A 15,934-nucleotide genomic window follows, 5' to 3' on the forward strand; every position below is an offset into this window, starting at 1 on the left:
ACACTCCCCAGAATGGATTCCCCACAGCCCCTATTTTTTGACTCACTAGCTTCCAATTCATGGTATGGGGCAGGTACCTGATTGACCAACCCTGTCCCACACCCCTCCAAGGGTGGGGGCTGGGAAAGCAGGTCTCTGATCTGCTCGATTATCATAGTGGAGCAGGTCTCTAACTCTCAAGACTCATATAGCCTCTGAGCTTTCCTGAACATTAAAAGTGGGTCCATGTATTGCATGGTTCCCCAAATGACAAATATCTATAACAGTATCTCCCCTCCAATAATCTGAACCCCATTCTGTGTGACCACAAGATATCCAGTGTTCTTTACCAAGAATTTCTGAGAAACTTTGGGAGAAGCTCATAGCTTTGGCTTAGTTTCTGCTACTAATCAACTCTTTTTGTCTCCTGACCTCATCTCCCTGTGACTTATCCATCCTTTGTGGATGCCAGCTCCTCCCTTTGTTCCAAAGACATAGCTGACACCAGCCATAGAGTGTGATGAAACTTTACTGAGGGTCTGGGAACAATCTGAGAAGTCCGACCACAGAAAAGGGAAATACAAAACTTGGTATCATTGCTCCTAAAGTCCATTGTTCATAGCCTTGTCAAAGGGATCCCTTACAACTACACTCTCTTCTGAACTGCCTGCCATTCTGATGCTAAAGTCCACTTCTCCTCCAGGAATCCTCTTCATCCCCATCCTGCCTGTCACCTCCCTCCCCTGGCCTCCGCCTCCCCTGAGGAAGCCTATTAAAGAAAAAAAAATCTATTCACTAAAACTTCTCTGGAGAGCAGCTTAGCTTTTCTCTGTCTTAATCTCTCTCTTTCAGAAGAGAAGCATAGCCTTATCTTTGTTTAACAAAAAAGCCTATTACAGTACTTTTCTAATCAAAAGGACGGTCTCTCTGAAGATGAATTCTGCCTCCACCCCTTGAGTAGTAGGGGCAAATTCCAGGTACGTTTAAAAATAGCAGTGTCCGCAGACTTACCTTACATCACTCCACCCCACTACCAAACATGCACACACACATACATAGGTAGGTATAGAGATGATACATGATGATATATAAATGATAGATGATATAGATAGATAGATAGATAGAGTAGATAGATAGATAGAGTAGATAGACACATAGAGTAGAGTAGATAGAGTAGACAGACAGACGGACAGACAGATAAAGTTGACAGATAGAAGATAGATAATAGATTATAGATAGGATTGATAGATAATAAATACAGAAATAGACAGATATAAATTGTGAGCCTCACTTCCTGAGGAGAACTATCCATTACTGTGGTGACTTACCAGAACTCTCCAGCATTCCCACATTTACCTCTCGATCAGCATTCCCCCATGGCTTCTGCTCACCTGTCAGGGTTCCCACTATATGGCAGCACCCTTAGCAGAGGCTAGGGATGCAGTGCTTGCTGGCTGCCTAGGCTGTCCTGCATCAGTCACAGGGATGTGGTGTTTCAGGAGCCCTCACAGCTGACCCTCCGTGGCTCCAGCCATCTTACCTGACAGCGGTGGCTGGGTGTTTGACCATAAAATAATGCAAGCTCCACTGAAACCCAGGATAGGGCAAAAAAACCACCGAGGAAAAAACCAGGTACCTATTATGGGCAAACCACTCCTAGAGGTATTGGGGGAGGATAAATGCACGAGGAGCCTCCGACTCTCTCCCTTGAATCTTCTCCCTTTATTAGGGATACTTTACTTTCTGTCTTTATCACCTCTGGAGCATATGGTCCTATTTCCCCTACAACAGACATAGACAAAGCATCGTCCACAAATCAAAAGAAAAGGCCAATTAAAATTCTTCAGAGGTGAGTAGAGTTAAGAACTTGACCCTGAACAGGGCTGTTCTTTTCTTTCACAAAGAAAACTAGTTTGTTTGTCAAACCAAACAAATAGAAATTTAAATTTATTTCCCTTTCTTCCTTGGCCCAACGAAGACTGGATTCTTCAAATGGACTTTGGTAAAACAAAACAGTAAACGATGTAATTTTAAAAATCTCTAAAGGCCGAATTTACAATGTAAAGATTTCTGACAACTACATTCTGGTAACAGAATTAGGCTCAGATTTTTTTTCCTTCCAGGTCTGCTTTTGTATCGTTGTTTCATTTGTATGTTTGCATATGGCCTTAGGCTTTTTCCTCATTCCATCCCACTCTGTTCCACCAATTGACCAGCACCAGTGTAGTAATGTTGCCTGTTAATATGAATAGCTGCCATTTATTGAGCATCTACCACATCCAGGCACTTTATTAAGAATTCTATAATGTAAGGGCGCCTGCGTGGCTCAGTCGGTTGAGCGTCCAACTTCAGCTCAGGTCACGATCTTGTGGTTCACAGGTTCGAGCCCCAGGTCCAGCTGACAGCTCAGAGCCTGGAGCCTGCTTGGGATTCTGGCTCTCTCTCTGCCCCTCCCCCGCTCATTCTCTCTCTCTCTCTCTCTCTCTCTCTCTCTCTCTCTCAAATAAATAAACATTAAAAAAATTTCAGAATTCTATAACATAGCTAATGAAAAGAATAACATACAGATTATAATAGATATTTGAGGAACGTTTTCTTCCATGCCAGGTTTTATTCTCCTTGAATTCTTGCAACTATGCTAAAAGTTAGGCATTATTATCACTATTTTAGGGATAAGAAAGTGAAGTAAATACCATTAATTTCACTTAGCAAGTGAGTAGATGAGGCTTAAAGAGGTTACATCATAGTTATTAACTGGCAGAGATGGGATTTGAACCAAAGTATCAATTTTTAAAATCCACTTTAAAAAAAAAAGTATTCCACTCCACCCAAGAAGTGAATACACCTCTTCACAACCAGAGATCTCCTTCTCTTTTCAAAGAAGCTATATCTTGGATCACTTGCAAAGCAGGGTTATATTAAGACTACGAACACTGTTGGGTTAGGACAGCCCCAGTCAGGACCACGCTTTTTTTATTCCTTTTTTGTTGTTGTTGTTGTTGTTGTTTTTAGAAGTGAATACATCTTAGGGTTTTTCTTTTCTTTTCTTTTCTTTTTTTCCTTAGTCCCCATTACCTACTTAACCTATTCCCTCAACCCTCTTTCCCTCTCTGTAATTAAAAGTCTGTTTCTTGATTTCTCTCTCTCTCTCTCTCTCTCTCTTTTTCCCGTTTGCTCATTTGTTTTGTTTCTTAAATTCCACTTATGAGTAAAATCATATGGTGTTTGTCTTTCTCTGACTGACTTATTTCGCTTAACATTATACTCTTAAACTCCATCCATGTCATTGCAAATGACAAGATTTCATTCTTTTGTTGTGGCTGAGTAATATTCCATTGTGTGTGTACATATATATGCATGTGTATGTATATGTATGCATATATATGTATGCATATGTATATATATATATATGTGTATATATATCTTTATCCATTCATCAGTTGATGGACACTTAGGCTGTTTCCATAATTTGGCTATTATAGATAATGCTACTATAAACATTGAGGTATGTGTATCCCTTCAAATTAATATTTTTGTATTCTTTGAGTAAACACCCAGTAGTGCAATTGCTGTATTGTAGGGTAGTTTTATTTTTAACTTTCTGAGGAACCTCTATACTGTTTTCCACAGTGGCTGCCCCAGTTTGTATTCCCCTTTCTCCACATCATCACCAATACCTGTTGTTTCTTGAGTTGTTGATTTTAGCCAGTCTGACAGATGTGAGGAGATATCTCGCTGTAGTTTTGATTTGTATTTCCCTGATAGTAAGTGATGATGAACATCTTTTCATGTGCAGGACCACGTTCTTAACTCCACTCATCTTCTGAAGAACTCTAATTAGTCTTTCCTCTGCCATTTTGGGTGGTCCTTTCTCTTTGGGAAAATTCTTGACTTAACATGCATAGTACACAATATTTAGCATAACATTGTTAGTAACATCACAGAGGCACAAGGAGGAAGCACAGCCTTCCTAGACTTCTTGGCATGGACATGGGGGCTTCTTTATTCCCTGATCACAGAGAGAGAAGTGTACCCGCCCCGTGATGAAGACAGCAGCTCTACCATCAGACAGATCTGCCTTCTGGTGGTTTCCCACGTGGAAGAAATGGGACCTTTGTTAAGTAACGGATTGTGCCTTGAGCTCTTCATTTATAAACAAAAACAGACCGTCTAATAAGTTGCAATGTGTGGGGCGCCTGGATGGCTCAGTCGGTCGAGCGTCCGACTTCAGCTCAGATCATGATCTCACTGTCCGTGAGTTCGAGCCCCGCATCGGGCTCTGTGCTGACAGCTGAGAGCCTGGAGCCTGCTTCCGATTCTGGGCCTCCCTCTCTCTCTGCCCCTCCCCTGCTCATGCTCTGTCTCTCTCTGTCTCAAAAATAAATAAAAACGTTTAAAAAAATTGTTTTTAAGTTTCAATGTGCATTAGAAACATTATATGGAGGGTACCCAAGTCATAGCAGACTTGTAATAAGTGGTAGCTGTTATTAAACTGATTTCCAGGTGTTTGGAAGTTTGGCTACATCTTTTATGTCATGGTGAAATGACGGATGGTGCCAATGAAACAGATCGATATTTTGCACTTACCTGTTGTGGATGGTTGAGAAGACGGATTCTTATGAATGTTCCAAATGTTTAGTTGGGGCTGGATCTTTGTAATACAACAGGAGGATAATAGATGCAGTGAGTTGCCACAAGCCTTCCCCCTGTCCCCATAGGCATATTGTCAGGTAGAATGTGGCAGACTTCAACCTGCTCTTCTCCGTCCGGGCTCTGAATTAGTGGCTCTGGCAGGAATTGACACACGAGCCTTAACACTCAGCTTATTGCCCTGGTTTTGCTTTCTTTGACATTGTTTCCTACTCTAAACTTAACAAGTCATTCCTTCCTCTTTTGTTGGATTGTAGTATGATTGATTTAATGCCACGACCGATATTCAAAGTAAACCTGTACACGCTCCTTGGCACAGAGATAGGAGTTTTTTCTACATTGTTTTCCCAATTCTTAAAAGAGCCCAATGAACTAGAGACTGTCTCAGAGATGACTAAGGTTCAGAGAATTTAAGTAAGTTGCCTAAAGTCACAAAACTAATAAGGAGCAGAACCAAGTCTGTCAAATTTCAAAATTGATGGAGGGAATTAAAGCATTTCAGAAGTCTAATTTTCTTGGGGCTTTATTTTGCTTTGTTTAGTTTGATTTGATTTAGTTTCTTCATAAGCCAATAAGCTTTCACCTTCTGGCAGTCTTCCCTGTCCCTCTAAGATGGGTCAGGTGGCCTCCTCTGAGCTCCCATAGTGTCCTTCACAGAAGTTGACTACAGCGTTCGCCACACTGAGTGAAATCTATGGGTGTTTGCCTTCTGGGTGCTCCTTCTAGACTGAGCACCACGGGCAACATCGTCTTAGCTTCCGTGGCACCTCACCCAGGCTTTGGTACTGTAGTGGGAGCCCAGGGCAGATTCGTGGCTATGAGCCACTGCACGGAAGCTATAGGTCAATATTAGAACCGAATACTTGTGCTAACGTGGAAACCTTAAAACACAGTAGACCAGTCATTCCCAAACTGTTTGCTAAGGAGCGTGTGTGTGCATGTATGTGTATATGTGTATGACAGAGAGAAAGTGTGTGTGTATGTGTGAGTGTGTGAGTGTATGCATGTGTGTGAGTGTGTGTGAGCATATATGTATGTATGTGTGACGAGAGTATGTATCACAAGCTCTCTCTCCGTGTCCTATCGCACTTTTGATCTCAATGTCACTAAGCCCATGGAACTTTCATTTCTCTCCATGCACATCAGACATTTCTCTGTTCCCTTTAAATAAAATCCCTCATTTTGCCTCTCAGCTTCTCTTCCTTATTTCCTTTACTTCACACGAGATATGAGCCCTAACCCCGCCTTAATTAAACTCTGAATACACTGCCATTTGTTTCATGTCGGAAACAACAAGGAGGACCAGACAATATTGTTCATTCAAAATGAACAATCTAGCCCCATTGTTCTTTGAAAATAATAGCGTGACTAAGATTATGTTATGCTTACCATCTGCCAGGGACTGTTCTAAACCCTTTACTCCATCCACTCATTTATTCTTCACAACAATCCTGTGAGGTAGGTACAAGTACCCAGATTTTACAGATGAAGAAACCGAGGTACAGACAGGGGACATAACCTGTCCTGGGGTCACACAGCTGGTGAGTGGTGGAGTCAAGTGGCAAAACCAGGCAGGCAGGCTCCAGAGCCCAGGACAGCCCAATATGCCTACCACCACTAGGGCCTGACATTTCATCATCGAATGAGGTCCATGGGAGTATTGATCTTATTTCAGTTGTCTAAGCTGGAAATTACAGAATCTTCAAATTAGAAGGGACCCAGTAGTCCAACATAACTCAATTTCCTACCCACTGCAAAATCCCTTCTGGAACTTTCCAGATGGATGAGCATTCATTCAACTCTACTTAAGTACTCCCAGTGACAGGGAAGAAATACTATAATATGAATGTGAAATATAAACTGTCCATGGATAAATTATTGCATAATAAAAACATGCCTAATGGCTACACTCCCCTAATATGTTCATGTGGTAGTTTTCTTTAATATGCAAACTTGTCTTGATAAAATTGTTTCTTAAAAAAAACTTTTAGTATAATTTATCTTGAGATACCTAAGCTTTTCTCTTATACCCCCTTTTTAATGGGCTTATTTTCAAAGAGGAAAGTACACCAAATATATTAGACAAAAAAATAGTCACATTTTCTCCAATTGTTGCTCTTTGGGGGTTAAAAATAAATGCTAATCCTGAGTGAGTGATCTCTTTAATACTTGCAGTTAATTTCCCACATATACTTTTAGAAACTCCTATGGTAATGTTTTCTCCTACTATTTAAAAAAAATCTGTTTGAAATGAACTACTGGAAAAGTTAGGACATCATAAATCATGCTAAATAGAACAATTTCTTTGATATTTAATCCCTAATGAAGATGAAAATATCAATTGCAGCTGTTCATTAGGTATGTTCTTAGTTTATGCTTATGTCACAGCAGGGGAAGAAAACCCAGAATCCCAGAATATTGAAAAGATTTCTAAATGCTAGTGTTACACAAAACTTGAAAGTATACCGTGGGAGACAATGGTGCCATCACATCTGAGAGTGTGGGTTCTGGAGTTAGACTGCCTGCAGTCTCTGTCCCCTTAGCCTGCTGGGGACACTCAGTGTTCTTAGAAAAATGCCTAGCATTTTCGGTGCCCAATAAATGCTAATGATACTGTTTTCCTAATCCAATGAGATCTTTTTAGAAATGTAGGCATAGCTTGGGATTGAGACTATGGGCGTCAGGCTCAAAATCTTGAGTCCAAAATTTTCTAAAAATTTTCTCCAATTTATCCAAAAATCGAAATTGGGGGTATAAGGTAGCCAGTGATTGACATATCAAAGTACCAACAAGACAGACCAGAATGCAAGGAAGTACACGAACATTGTAGGGTAAGATGTGGCCGAGACCCATGACAGATGAGACATCAGCAGCTGGGGATACCTGGAAACCAGAGATCTCCTCCTGGAGTCATCAAGGGGATAGACACACAAATATTTCCCACACCTAAGGTACCTCGAAACTGAGCAATCTCTTTACATACACTTTCTTGCCGTGGAAGAATGGCCCCACACCAGGCTTCCAATGACCTGGATTTTAGTTCTGGGTCTGCCCTCTGTCAAATTCAGGCAGGTCACTTAAATTTTCTGAGCCTCAGTTTTCTCATAATAGTATTTGTTTTCTGTCTACCTTAGGGTTATTGAGATACTGTGTAGGAAAGTGCACTGAAACAAAGTTTCAGAGTACTATCTATACAAATGTCACATTTTATCACTATCATGGCTGTCTTCTAACACAATTTCTTACTTCCCAGGGCTTAGCAAGCAGGGCTGGGAGAACGTTAATGCAAAGGCAACTGGCCACATATGATAAAAACGGGCAAAAACTTTCTTTTTTTATCTCACAGGCCTGACTTGAGGCTGGACACATAGCAAATACTGACAAAGCATCACACGTTGATTTGAGAGGGCTCCCTTTGCCTTGCGTTCTTCAGAGAGAACTCAGTAGTTTGTCAGTGGGTGACAATGTTGACATCAGATGCTCACTTTAAAGCATCATTCCAAATAAAAGGAAATAAGTCCTAGAAGCAACTAGAACAGCAGTGTAAAAATAGGGCAATTTTTACACATGCTTTAGTGCAAGGAAGCGACAGTACAGTTTGCTATGTGTGTTCAGTGGTACAATCAAAGTGAAGAGGCAGTGAAATGTTCTGAAATAATAGACTACTTGCTTTCCTTGTTAAGGAATTCTCTAAAATCTCTATATGTTAAGGACTTCAGTAAAAAGTGTCCCTAAATATAAAAATTTGCCCTATTAGGTCATTTTTAGTGATTAAATGTGGTATTTCCTCCATCTTAATGAAATAATTATTGTTGTTCAACTGAGTGATTTTATCTACTAAAAGGAATAATTGGCGTGGTGGCATGGTCACAGAGTCCTCAGAGAGTCATTGAATTTTAGAGCCAGAAAGGGCCTCACTGAAACCCTGTCTGGTGCTCTCTGAATACACAGAAGTCTCCATCAGAGGGTTAAAAAGCTGGTTTCTGGTGCCATATGAGCCCGTAAATAGCTATGTAACCCTGGGCAAGCCATTCATATTTTCTTTGTCTCAGTTTATTGGTCCGTTTGAACAAGGGACTTCCAGTTTCATGAGACTTTAAGTTTACGATGCTGGCATCTGCTTATATGTATTTTTAAGCTAATTTTAATGTGTTCCAGCAGAATAAGCTTTCTATTTTTGATGGCGCATAGGGAAACTGGCTGTATTTTAGTTCTCTCTGTTATTGGGAAAAATGTTTTTTTTCCAATAGGCTGTACATATCCTGAAGGTGGGGTCTGGGGTTGATTATTTTGTGTCTCCCATGGTGCCTCAGACCTGATAGGTTCTACAAACAAGAACTGTAGCATTTCACTGTCACTGTTTCACTGTATTCGGGATAAAAGTATCCTGCTATGAAACACCATTGGGAAAAAAATCCTAACGTAATGTGTGCTTCTCATAAAGTGAATTTTAATTGTGTTGCCCAATGCCAACTTATTAATGCTTACCAGCACGCACACACACACACATTCAGTTCATATATAGTTTTTGAAAACAAGTATTTGAGGTTTTCCACCACCCCATGCTATTGGACTGGTCCGTTCCATCATTGGTTTGTATTCGGGACAATAGTTCCCAAAGCTACTTCTTCAGCAACATGAATGTTGACTTGCCAGTTTAAAGGGATGATGTAAAGACAGCCACTCAGAATATTATGGACAGCCTACTTTATGATTTGGAGCCCACAAATGCCCACAATATGACAGACGTTTTAATTTCTCAAAGGAGGCATAACTAAACAAGTGTACAAACGGTGAACTTCAGATTCTCTGAATCTCAGCTGCAAGACGAATTGTGTCATGTTCTTGAGTTCCGTGCTCCCTGGAGCCTCTCATAAAGATCCAGCTGAGGTCCCCGCTCCAATCTTCTGATTTCTGTCATGCGGGTTCACCCAGGAGCATGTGGCAACATAAGGACACCATGATGCTGAAGCTTCACAACACGTGTGATTCATTTTCCTCCTGGAATGACTCAAGAAGAGATTTTTTAGAATTCAATCTGAGTCTCAGTAATTCAATTTGCAGAAAGGAGCAGGCAAAGCTTTAATTCTATCATAATTGGTTTCATGTGCGAACGTATTAATTGTTTCGCCAGGAACTATATTAGGTAAATAGAGTAGGGGGACATGGTGGATAAGGACAACAAAAGCAGCTCAGTGGCTGCTTCCCAGTGTAGACCCAGGAGAAGCTTCATGAAGGCAGACAGTTTGGGACAAAATCGATCACTGTTCTCCATGTTCGAACTTGAAAGAGCATCTACAGCCAGGGTTTCTGTTCTTAAGCAAGCACGAACTGGTTTTGCATGCTCTACCCACATACATCTTTATGAAAATGTAACCTTTTAACTCACTTTCTGAACTCCTCCACACGGAAGAAGTCAACTTTCTCCTGTTAGTAATTAAACCCACTGTTGTAATACTCAGATTGAGTTGCAATTGCTTTTCATGGGAGCTGCATGGCGGTCCTCTCTTTGCTTCAAACATTTGGTTCATGCTTTCCCCAACCACTGTTGAGTTGGGGAAATATCAGCACTATGAGCCTTGAACAGAGCGATAGAAGATTTTCTGTGGCCACAGCAAGGTTGTCTGGGTTATGTAACCTCATCGTTGCCAATACAATGTATTACCAAGTCAAGGGACAGCTAGAGCTTGGCTAGTTTATGAATAGCATTGACCATTATTTCCTAAAGAAAAATCACCCAAGCCTTTCCTGAAACATTAGTACTGTGCGGTGAGATCGGCTAAAAAGGGAGCGTGTGTGTGGTGGCCAGGTGGGGGGCAGGGGCCTGCGGTAATAATTCTGGTGAGCCTGCTTTTGACTGTGTTTCACACTGGCTTTATTCTTTCCTTTGGGCATGTTCCCAATCCCTTTGGCCTTTGTTTATTTTAAGGAAGCAGAAAGTCCGCGGATGGAATGAATGTGCTCTCTTTCGAAGTTTTACAACAGTGCTGCTTCGTTTTGTTGGTGTTTGTTGGTAGGGATGAGAGCCCCTTTACAGTACAAAAACAAAAACCTGGTACGTTTTAAAAAACAAAGAACAAACACTAAGGGGAAACATCTAAACACATAGGCAGCCCCAGGTGAGTCTGACCTGACCCATTATGATCAGTTATCAGGAAGAAAGTAATTATTAAGGCAGGGAAGAGGACAGCCACCTCCACTCCACATCCTGATGGCAGCGAGGAGCCCCGGCCATCCTAAAGACAGGTTATTTGACTTTCAGGAACACCTGGGTGAAGCACATTGCAAGATGTGCCCTTTCTCTTTGAGCAAACCATATGCTATCCAGGCCAAGGGCCCGCCATTGTTGGTGAGGCTTGTAGTGAAGGAGTGGGTGGACCCGCAGGAGGCAGCCCCTGGCTTTAGGTGTGAGAGAAAGATAGCCTTATCCCACTGTTGGCCTCCCTTGTCCTTGCAAAGGCTATAAATATGAGTCAAGGCCTGCACTGAATTTTTCACATAGATTATTTTTAATAACCTTAGACATAAAGTACTATTATTATTCTCGTGAGAAAATTGAGGCTCAGAGAGATAAAGTCAGTTACGTGATGAGATAGCAGAGTAAAATCCAGTCCCGTGGTTTTCTGACCAGAAGAGCCTGCTCTGATTCACAACATTTGACCATTGTTTATACCACTTGTAGTTGGTGTCTGAGCCTCTTATTTACCTCTAACTTCCTTATTCTTCCATCCCTCTGTTTCCCTGTTGCCTATTTCTAAACATTTCCACCCTGAGGGATGAGAAGTGGACGAAGGAAAGGAGCTAATTTCCTCCTTCCCGTTTGCGTACCAATTTGACTTTCCCACATACAACTTCATTTAAGTCTTAATCACCCCCAAGCAAGAATATTTCAATGTCAAGATCTGCCACAGGCTAAGGACTTTGTCCACAGCACTAAACTCGGAAGTGATTACCCACATTAATCAAGTTGCCCGAAGACTTAACTGTGTAGAAAACTTCAGGAGAAAAACACTCTATTTGCCCTCCGCCCCCACCTCTCTCAGCACACAATGGGTCTTCACAACGTGTCCTACTCAGTTTTTTCCCCTTGAAATCCAAAGGGATGCTTTAGTTTAGATGGAATATACAAGAAAGAGCATTTTCAAGATAATTCTTTAATATAGACATAGAAGTATGTGAAGTAAAAGGATGTCTCTAGCAATTTGATGATATGTTTCAAGAAACTTAACAGTATGTTTGATCATTTATGCACAGTCAACAACAAGCAGTTCTGCATCTAGAAATTTATCCTAAATCAATAATCATAGACATGTGTAAATATTCGGATGCCCAGTTATGTTCATCAGAGAACTGGATTACAATAGTGAGAACTTGGAATTAATCTAAGGTTCAATGAAAGAGGCTTGGTTAAGTAAATGATGACACTCCATACGTTATAATATTATGCAGTTGTAACTAGGGGTTCTACAAAGAATATGTAATGATTTGAATTAATGATCATGAAATATTAAGCAAATAAAAATATTTCAAGAAAGTTTTGTTCCATGTAGTATCTGCTAGCCACACATGGCCATTTAAATTTTAATTAGTTATAATTAAATAAAATTCAAACTCTAGTTCCTCAGTTGCATGAGGCATATTTCAAGTACTTAATAGCTATCGGTTTGGACAGTGCAGATATAGAATATTTCCATCATTTGCAGAAAGCGTAAAATTCAAGGGCACTAATATAGAATAGAATTTTTTTCCCAGTGTATGTGTGTACATAAAAAACTTAGAAGAAATAGGCCAAATAATAATTTTGATAATCTTTGGTTGGTGGGAGGAGGTAAGAGGTAGGCAAACGTATTCTGTAAAGGGTTGGACAGTAAATATTTGGACTTTGTGGGCCATGCAGTCAGTGTTGTAGGTACTCAGTTCTGCCGCTATAGCATGAAAGCAACTGTTAACAGAGCAGAAGTGAGTGGACATGACTCTGTTCCAGTAAACCTTTATATACAAAAACAGGTAGTAGACTGAATTTTGCCCACAGGCCATAACTGGCTGACTGCTGGACTAGGTGACTGGTGAGTTGTTTTTTTTCCATGCACATATTCATAAGTGAATTTAAAAAATAACTTGTGTATCTTCTAGGTTTTTTTTCATTAAAAAAATTTTTTAATGTTTAATTTTGAGAGAGAGAGACACACAGAGTGCTAGTGGAGGAGGAGAAGAGAGAGAGGGGAACACAGAATCTAAAGTAGACTCCAGGCTCTGAGCTGTCAAGCACAGAGTCTGACGCAAGTCTTGAATTCACAAAGCATGAAATCATGACCTGAGCCAAAGTCGAACTCCCAGCTGACTGAGACAACCAGGTGTCCCATATATCTTCTATTTAAAAAAAAAAAAAAAAAAAACCATTGCAGGGTACCTGGGTGGCTCAGTCAGTTAAGCATCTGACTTTGGCTCAGGTCATGATCTCTCAGTTTGTGAGTTTGAGCCCTGCATCGGGCTCTGTGCTGACAGCTCAGAGCCTGGAGCCTGCTTCGGATTCTGTATCTCCCCGCTTCTCTGTGCCCCTCCCCTGCTTGTGCTCTATCTCTCTCTGTCTCTCAATAATAAATAAATGTTAAAAAAATTTTAAAAAATAAAAAGAAAAGAAAACCCATTGGGAAAATTATATATATGTGTGTAAGATAGATAGATAGATAGATAGATGTATCACATTTACGTGCCATATAGATATATACATACCTCTAGACCTGAAAGTCTGGCTGCAGATACAGGGAATTCTTTGTAAAGTAATCATAATTATTAAGTTATTAAAACTCTCCTACACCGATGATTCCATGTAACTCCTTCCCACTCCTGCCACCAAGTCTGTCATAGTGCTCCCACTCTCCATGTCCTACTACACAAAGAACACCTGCACTAATGCTCCACAATATGTTACTCATCTTAATTTATTAATTGCTCTTCTCTGTAGGACAGCACCTGGGTGTTTGCTTCTGGGCTCACCAAGAAGGAAATGTGCATCCTAGGAAATGGTCCCTTGGAGAAGGGAGCACCTGCCCAGTTTGCCTCACCCGTTGCCAGCAGAGTGTCCTACACAAGAGTGTTCTCAGGACACATTTCATGATGGTAAGGGTGGTGATGACCTTGCCAAGTGAAATAATGTCTAGCAAATACCCCAGTGAATCTGTAAATAAACAGAGAGCTCCAATGGGCACTTTTGGTCAGCACCTTTGGTGAACACTCTCCACAGGCTTCTCTTACTCTAGAGGGGAACCAGACTGAGAGACCCCTGACCTCCAGCCCAGTCTGAAGCGTCACTGGCAAAAGGAGAGGTTCTCACTCATTTCTTGGTTTCCAAACTGTGCTTCTTGAGTCCTGGGAGAAGAATGAAAAGAACTGTGAATTTTAGGGTCCAGACCTTTACTCTGTTTCCACTTGTCCAGACACATCCACTCTACAAATGGGGTTTCTGAGTTCAATTTTGACCTAACAAAGGACTGTGCCACTGCCTCTTTGCAGGGGGTAGAAAACACTGGCTAAATAGTTGCCACAAACTGGTAGACCATGGACTCTAGTCCTGTTTGTTAGTTCCAAATGGTGTCATGAAATTTTGAAATTTATAATCAATGTTCAAAAATCATAAAATTCCACATTAAAAAAATGGGTCTCAAGCTCCTCTTAAAAAATCAGAAAGTCAGGCAACATTCACCTCACAATCCGTCCTGAAAACAATGAGCTGGTGCTGAGAAGCAGCTGCTCCCTTGAGACAGAAGGTGTCCTTTCTGTCACCCTGTCCCCGTCATGCTCTCTCGTATGACTCCTGGCCCTTTCCATTCACTAACATTACCTGCCTTAATCCTGTAGCCATTTGAGTTCAAGACCCTGAGGCTAGATAATTGTTGAGGCCCTTGCCTGTGCCCATAGTCTATTGGATTTCCATTACATTTATGGCAATAGTACTAAAATTAAAGCTAAAATCCTGTCTGTATAGTCACCCTGAGTTTATGAACATCCTAGCCATGAGTGTTCTGCTCATGATAAGTGCTGGGGTCAAGAGCTTTTTCTTATGACCAAAGGTGTATGAAGCCCCCAGCCAGGCAAACAGGCTTTTCTTCTAACAAGTGCCATGTCCAGCTATATGAGAATCACCAGAGTTGTTCTCCAAATCTTTTTGTTCCTTCTTCACTTCTGAGAACAGGGTAAGATTGTACTTTCTGATCCCCTCGCCGTAGTCCTAGCCAGGAAGCTGTGAGCAAAAGTAACATGTGTCACTTCTGGACCTTAGCATTTCATAAGATCTGAAACCCTGGGCTCTCACTTCTTCTGGAACAGAAATCGGCAAAGTTCAAGATAGTATAGTGGCTGCACCACTGGCCACCTTGAAACTTGAAACTCATTCCCTAAGTAACTGGGGAACGGAGATCTTTACCAACTCATGGTAGACACCTACTGTGAACAAGAACTCAAGCAGTGTTGTTTTAGGCCTTGAGACTAGACGGTGTTTATTACTGCAACATAACCTGCTCTACGCCAACCACTGAGGGGTCCTGACTGCTGACTATTTTCCAGCCCCCAGTATCTACACTTCTCACTTCATTCCACACTATCCATCCACACCACTTCTTTCTTTGTAGTCCCTTCCCTTGAATCTAAGCATGAAGTCAGAATATTATGAAGCACCACCTGCTGCCATTCCCTCATCTCTTGGCATTGTTCTACACTTGATCTTTACTACCCTTTCCCCCCGTTATATAATAGATTGGAGGTCACGTGTGTTTCCTACTTTGAATAATTCATCTCCACAGAATCTCAGTATTTCGGTGAGAACATTTATTTCCTTCATTTTAATATTTTATCATTTTTGTCCTAAATGTATGACCTTAACTGGTTGCCATGCGTTTCATTTCTTCTTGCCTTAAATATTTTAGAAGTTTCAAAGTACAAACATTACTCATAGAAGGCGTAACAAAAAAATGCTCAGTTTTGGTTCTGTATTATTTAATTATAACTGGATGTCATTAAAATGATTATTTTTTCTCGCCTCTAATATCTTTCCATTCTGCTCATCTGTCTTAGAATATTTCAGTGCTTGGCATTTGCCCATAGTCCTCACAGCTGCAAGGTAGACTGTATGGCATTAAGACCTCCGGTTGTTTCCCTATGTTAGAATACCAAGGTTTTTTCCGGATTTAGTACTTTTGCTGGGGGCTCAGAAATCATGGTAGTAAAGCACAAAATTGAAACACTGAGGATAATGTTTCCTTCATCTGTTGCTACTGCAGAGGGTATGAGACTTAAGTCCTTTTCCCTG

General features: G+C 40.9%; 1 long non-coding RNA gene across 1 annotated transcript; it reads right to left on the minus strand.

The window, feature by feature from the left end:
• Positions 1-9,321: 9,321 nt before the first annotated feature.
• LOC125917391 (uncharacterized) lies at positions 9,322-14,062 on the minus strand. The gene is made up of 3 exons (XR_007456177.1): positions 13,964-14,062; positions 13,363-13,400; positions 9,322-9,630 (listed from the first exon to the last, which is right to left on the minus strand). It is a non-coding gene; the product is annotated as an uncharacterized LOC125917391 (long non-coding RNA).
• Positions 14,063-15,934: the final 1,872 nt, after the last annotated feature.

This window comes from Panthera uncia, unplaced genomic scaffold (assembly GCF_023721935.1).
Source record: "Panthera uncia isolate 11264 unplaced genomic scaffold, Puncia_PCG_1.0 HiC_scaffold_1782, whole genome shotgun sequence".
NCBI lineage: Eukaryota > Metazoa > Chordata > Mammalia > Carnivora > Felidae > Panthera > Panthera uncia.